The sequence below is a fragment of the Macrobrachium nipponense genome, chromosome 34, assembly GCF_015104395.2.
Source record: "Macrobrachium nipponense isolate FS-2020 chromosome 34, ASM1510439v2, whole genome shotgun sequence".
Taxonomy (NCBI): domain Eukaryota; kingdom Metazoa; phylum Arthropoda; class Malacostraca; order Decapoda; family Palaemonidae; genus Macrobrachium; species Macrobrachium nipponense.
Window position 1 is genome coordinate 22,602,506 of NC_061095.1, and position 7,500 is coordinate 22,610,005.

Below are 7,500 nucleotides of genomic sequence, written 5' to 3' on the forward strand. Positions count from 1 at the left end.
CCGACGCTCCCGATTGGCTGTTGATAAGCCAATCACAGGGCTGGAAACTTTCTGTCTCTGTCTCGAGAGAGTTCACATAAGCAGGATGTATGTTCCACCTCTACTGAGGGATACGTCTTTCAAACGTATCCCTTAGGAGAGGTGGAACATGCTTCCTGCCTATGTGAACTCTCGAGAGAGACTGAGAGTTTCCAGCCCTGCGATTGGCTTATCAACAGTCAATCAGGAGCGTCGTAAGTGGCTGGCCTAGACATCAGATCCATGCTTAGTGCCTTATAACTGGTTCCACTCCTTTAATACCATCTGTAGTTGAGTGGCTATGGTGGTAAATCAATGGCCACTGGTACAAATCTACGTAGGTGATCTTTGTCTTAACTGCTGCTGATAATACTGACAAAATAATTGTTGGGTACCTTCTCTGGAGTAGCCAAGATATCACGAACTACTTCTAACCAGGCTCCTTAATGAACTTCTGATTAGCCTTACACCCTGAAGTCCAAAGGACCACTCTTTCTATAGTCTGTTCTTTTCTATCCCCCCTCTTCAGTTTACGTTATATATTACTGTCATTTCTCACGCATGCATCACTGCACTATTGTTTATTTTCCGTTGTTATCGGCATCATCGTTTCTATTTTCATACACAATTGTCCATGTTTATATTTAACTGCAATAGCCTTTGCCTGTTAGTGGTTTCTGTACCTTTCATCTTTGCTTTCTTTTGACTGTTGCTACGCATTGTTCGTGTGGTATTGTTATTTGTTTTTACGCTGTTCATCTATTTTCTCTTTTTTTTATTTTTAGTTTTTGAAGAATCGCCTTTGCTTGCATTCTGGCTGAGCTGTTTGAGTCTGTTGCAGTTGCATTGTTTTCACAGGTTCGTTTTCATGTCTTTGTTATGCAGATGTTATGACTTGACAAGTAGATCGACAGACATATTCTCTCTCTCTCTCTCTCTCTCTCTCTCTCTCTCTCTCTCTCTCTCTCTCTCTCTCTCTCTCTCTCGCAAGCAGAATCGCCTTTCATCTTCAGCCACTTTGTAACAAACGCGATGAGTAAATACGCCAATAATAAATTTCTTGTAAGCCAACAGTCAGTGGAGCAATCTGTTATTATCATTATCGGCATTATTATTATTATTATTATTATTACAAAAGAGCGAAGTATAGAAGGCAAATACGCTCATAGAAAAAATGAGAAAAAGAAACAGATATGAAGATACCATAATAAATAAATGAATAAACTTTCAGATGTATATATGTAATGTACGTGTGTGTATGTATGTATGTGTTTGTATATATATATATATATATATATATATATATATATAATATATATATATATATACACACACAAAGAAAATACAAATATAAAACACTGGTGCATGACAGCCCACTCAAGCTACGGACACTGGTAGGGTTTATCTTAAAAAAAAGAGAGAGAGAGAGAGAGAAAACACTAAAATATATTCTCCAGATTTTCTTCAGGTGCTTCTCAGTACAAGCGTCCTCGTTCGGTCCAGAAGAGCCGTTATAAAGATGCTCCTGCTCGCAGCAGCCAGGCAGGCAAGAAGGAGACAACCCCAACAGGTATTGGATCCAAAATGGACCCTAAGGAGGCTGGCGGCTGAAAAGGATCAGAATCTGGGCACCAGTGCCATTTACGGGCTGGGATAAAGGTTTAGATGGCTGGGAATGGGTTTGCCAGTTGAATCAATTGGGGCTGGAAGAGGTGGGAGAGAGAAGTGAATAGGAATCTGTGTGATTTAATTAGGCAAATGGAACGAAGTCCAGGTAAAAGGAAAAGAACAAAATTCTGAAAAAAAACCCTTAAAACAGAGGGATGAGTATAAAGTATAAAGCAGAAATAACCAGTAAAATTCTTGAAAGAAAGTAACGAGAATTTAAAGCAAAACAGTGACAAAATAATTAGCATACATGTGTGATAGGGGTAGGAAAATAACCCAAAGGAAAATATATTACAGAATAAAATACTAGACATCACGTCTCTCCATGATCAAAGCTTGAAAAAATCTTATTACAGTATTTCCTTGTTTGGGGCGTCTGAATAAATATTACAGACATCACGTCTCATCCAATCATATAATATTTACTACGAAGTGTAGTGTTTTATTCTGCCCATCTTGTTAGTCCAAAAACTAACCAATATGTTGTTAATTACAGTCCTGTGTAGAATGAAGAATTCATTTCTTACCATCATTCCTGATTTTGAACTCTATTGAATACAAAATCATCTATTAAATGAAGATTTTTCACTCGCCAAACATAAACTATCTATGGAATAAAGAATCGTTGTTTTCCAAATTTTAAACATTTAATAGAATTATGAATCCTTTAGAGGACTAATGAATATAATTGAATGACAGCAATTTGCTCGAACAGTCCAGATCATATTTACGATGAAATCAACTACCTCTCCCAATTCAGATGCCCGTAAAATCTTTTTTATTATTGTTTTTATCGAAGACCTCGATGGCGAGGCAGTTATTCCCCCAGCCCAACAAAAATTGGCCTGTGGGAAGCGCCGCTGATGATGGCAGGGATTAAGTGCATTTATAGAGTTACTCACCCATCCCACTCTGTTTGGAAAAATTGCTTGTTCTGTTTCAGCAATTTGTTTGCTTGAGTCTTTGCTGATGGTGTAGCATAGACGAGGGGCTACAGAGAGGAAAATGTTAGTCGGGAGCGTTTGCTTTTGAAGAATGTTTTCCTCTTTGGTGTAATTGCTCGGTGCTTTGAAGTTTTTGAAAAATGTACGTGCCGGCATAGCTCTCTCTCTCTCTCTCTCTCTCTCTCTCTCTCTCTCTCTCTCTCTCTCTCTCTATTTATATATATATATATATATATATATATCTATATAAAACATATACAATTTTATAAATCAGATGGGCTGATAACCTATGTGTGTAAATAGTATTTTTGCGCGTGTGTGTATATGAAATATATATATATATATATATAGTATATATATATATATATATATATATAAATATACTATAATATATATATAATATATAAAATAGTTATATATATATATATATATTTATATATATATATTATAAATTAATAAATACACATACGAGTCTGTATACATGAGACATATATTATACACACACACACACACACACACACATATATATATAGTATATATATATATATATATATATATATATATAATATATATTATATATATATTATATATATATATATATATATATATATATATATACTATATATTATATATAACATATACACACACACGCAAAAATACTATTTACACGCATAGGTTATCAGCCCATCTGCACCGCGATACCTGGTGTCGATGCGTTGACGTCGATCAAAGAGCAGAACCTGATTTCGACTGGAATATAAACAACTGAGTCCAGTGTCAAATTATGTCGCTAAAGATGACCGCCTGCCACTGCATCTAAAACCTAAGGCCCCGGTTGGAATACTGACAGGGGTGGATACAATAGTAGTTATTTCCTACATATAGTAAATCTGATGATAAATGATAATCGTAGCTTCTTATGCGTAAGCAGTTAAAGTCATGTGTTAAATATATGTGTATATACATACATATATGTAAATAAATTCTTCTATTAAAACAAGATACGTCTCAAGTATAAAATGCCAACTAAAACTCCCTGGTTTATCGAGTAGTGATAAGATTGGGAGTCAGTCCGCCGAAATATAGTCCTTCGCTGTAAACCAGTGTGCTTTAATGGGCCTTTCATACTTTATATATATATATATATATATATATATATATATATATATATATATATTTATATAGATATATATGTAGATATATATACACACACACACACACACATACGTATTATATATATATATATATATATATATAAAATGTGTGATATATATGTATATAGTTATATAAGTAGGTAAATCTTTTGATAATATAATCACTTTTACTACTTAACTGTAAAGCTTCCATTAATTAATACTCTTGCTCTCAGCAAGCTACCAATTTGCTCGCTACTTACGAATGAAGCAGCAATGCATAAAATTCCATTAAATCATTATAGCTCCCATCTCCGGCCGCGTTACAAACATCTGTTTACGTCAGGTCGTTACACCTTTCCTCTACTTCTAAAATAGTTAATGGCCACTCGGAGCTATTTATCACGCTGCCATTAACGTCCCGTCCCTTTAACCCTTCTGTCAGCCATGGCTGCGAAATAAAGATACGATATTAATTATGAGAGTTTTTATGCGCGTCTTTTACGAGTTCCTACTTTTTTTTTTTTTTTTTTTTGTTTTTTTTTTTTTTTTTTTTTTTTTTTTTTTAGGCGGGAGTGCAGTCGCAGCTGGAGCTTTTCGAGGGCACAAATTTGTCATTTCATTTCCGGAAATGGGGTTTATAAATTGAGTTCTGATATATATATATATATATATATATATATATATATATATATATATATATATATATATATATATATAATATAGATATCTATATATAGATATAGATATATATATATATAATATATGTATATATATATATATATATATATATATATATATATATCTATAGTATATATATATAGATATATATATATATATATATATATATATATATATATATATATATATATATATATATATACATATATATATATAATGATATATATAATATATATATATATATATATATATATAATATATCGGTTGATCTTTTCAATGAGTGGCACATCTGTCACTCAAGGGTAGTTTTTACGTTTTTCTGTCACGCTCCGTTTTCTTCATTCCCAGTTCATAATTCCTGCCATCCATTTACAGCTGACTCGAATTTACATAACGTATATATGCATATATGCAGACATTATATATCATAAAACAAAACAAAAACGAGAAGAAAACTGCTTCTTTTCCGCAAGAATCTGCCGGATCCCCTTGTCACCCTCGGCGTTACATAATCTCAACTGTCGTCGAAAGTTGTTTCGATTTGTGTTTACAGGAAGGAGCTGCTGCGGGAGACAAGTGCAGAATATATGAAAACATTGACACACACACGAGAAGAGGAGGAGGAGGAGGAGGAGGAGGAGGAGGGGCGAGGAGAGGGAAAAGTTTTTAATTTGCCCAGCCGAGTACTGGGTAAGTATATATATTCAGACACTGTAAATATGAAATATGAATTCCGTGCTGATGGTGGCTGGTTGCACAGTGTAGAGTAAGGGAGTTTTATATATATATATATATATATATATATATATATATATATATATATATATATATATATATATTGTTTTTTTCGTGTAATAAAAAAGCAATTTATTTACATTCTTGTTCCCACAGTTAAATGTCTCTCTTGCTGCTGCATACCCGGAATTGGTTGACAGCATGAGACGGCCATAGAGATTGCAATTGAAAAATGGGAAGTTTTGTAAACACGATGTAAAAAGTAAATATTAAAAAAAAGGAGGGGAATTTTTGCACGCAAGATTGAAAAATGAATTACTTCAAAAACGGGATGAAAAATAGCGGGTGGGGGAGTTTTCGTATACAGAATTTGAAAGTGAAGTATAACATCCATGCGATCTTTGAAGGTTGCAGGATATGAGGATGAAATTACGCGTAACATGTTTCAGTAAAATTCGACTAGAAGATATAATCAATGGGAGTTGCTCCTTTTTATTCTTACACAGAGTGAATGCTTTGAAGGAAGCAATTAAAAAAATTGTTGGATATTAAAGAAGGCATTGAAAAATAAAAACAATGTAGCGCCATTTTCTAGTCCAGGCCCAAAGGAAACACGAAAAAGTTAATAAAAAAAAGTAATTAAGAACGTTTTGTTTTGGGGTCGATTGTCAGAAAATGTCTAAAGAATAAAATAATGAAGGACAGCTCTGCAATTATCATTAACTGTAAAATTTCCGAAGAGATCATAAACATGATTAAGTTGAATCCTGCTTCCACATACGGAGAAAAGCAGTGACATGAGGTCGTGGAAGACTTAGCGGATTTCAAAAAGTAAATATCACAATAGGAATGAGGCAAAGTTACCACAGATTAATTCAATGAAAACCTGCCAGACATGGAAAGAAGACGTGAAACAAAATGCTTTTGAAATGCAAAATAAGCCCCAGGATATCTTGGCTAGGATAACAGGGGAATAAAAAAAAAAATAAAATAAGAAAATTCTGAATAGCATCTGCCCAAAACTTGACTGATGTTCGAAGTACATGAACTTGGCTCTCTTGCATTATTCATTAAGTCTTGAGTCATGCTTGGTCTGTTCTTGCTGTTGAGGGGGGGGGGGGGGGTTAAGGGGGGTTGAGTGAGGGTGTGCTCCTAGCGAGAGAAGGTGGGGCCACTTCTTCCTGGGCCTTTCTCCCAAAAGGCGAAGTTACAAAAAAAAGAAAAAGGAAAAAAAAAGCTCCGTTAAAAAGTAAAAGTTTTTATTCCAGGAACCAATTTCCATTAGCGTGTTAGCACTTTAGAAAGCTTTTGTTAACACTCGAGCAAGCAAGGAACTTACTCTTGCTTGCGTGTTTTCTTTTGCCCGGATGAGCTATAATTTGTTTTTCTTGCTGTAATTACCAGGCGAGGTCGAAAAGTTGCCCTTTCTTCAGGAAGTTATTTTTTTTTCCTTCGTTTCCGGCACTCGAAACACACCCTTCACAAAAAGCCTTGTTTCGGCACTTCTTGTGTGGTGTGTGTGTGGTGTGTGTGTGTGTGTGGGGTGGGGGGGGGAGGGAGGAAAGTTATTTGAAGACTCTAAGTGCATGACAGGAGGAAATAATGAACAAATAAACAGCTTTGGTAAATAAATACATAATCAGACATACACAATTACATTGTCAAAAACTTTGAAGTAAATTAAATCTTTTGGGAAATGAGGCTGCCTAAATATTTACCTCCAGCCATGAGCCAGAAAGGCGTAATCTTAACAATTTACCTTTATTAGCTTAATTCTGGCCATAAAATACTTTTATAAAGTAAATGAGATACCATAAGTCTAAACAATCTTCAAGAAAGCGTTTGAACGGAAGAATGCAAAGGCCAAATAAATTCTTCTAATTATCTAGTTACCTCTGTTATTATTATGTGTTTTACGTGAAATAACCTTTCCCAACATGCTTTAATTAAATATAAACATTCACACCATAATTAATGTTTCATTGTTGTTTTTGTTTGAGAGTTCTTTTGACTACAAGTCTCAATAGCCTTTGATTTTACTAATTTTACTAATGATATTTTCTCATAATTATGCTGCTGTTATTCAGTCTTTTATTCTGAAACGATGCTTGAACATTTGTTATTAAAAAGTAAGTTTCTTTACATTAAAGAAAATGAAAGCATAGACATTAAAGGGAAGATATTAAATAACCAAATAAGTATACATCGATTTATAACGAAAAAAAATCATAAATAGAATCTTTCAAAAGTTTCCTGAGGATCGAAGTACATGGAATTCGCGTCCTTGCATTATTCACTAACTGTTGAGTCAGGCTTAGCCC

At 34.0% G+C, this 7,500-nt stretch overlaps 1 protein-coding gene across 3 annotated transcripts in view; it reads right to left on the reverse strand.

Moving 5' to 3' along the window:
- The window catches only part of LOC135207962 (uncharacterized), a 634,966-nt gene that overhangs the window by 453,959 nt on the left and 173,507 nt on the right, over nucleotides 1-7,500 (reverse strand). The gene's annotated exons all lie outside the window — the stretch shown is intronic.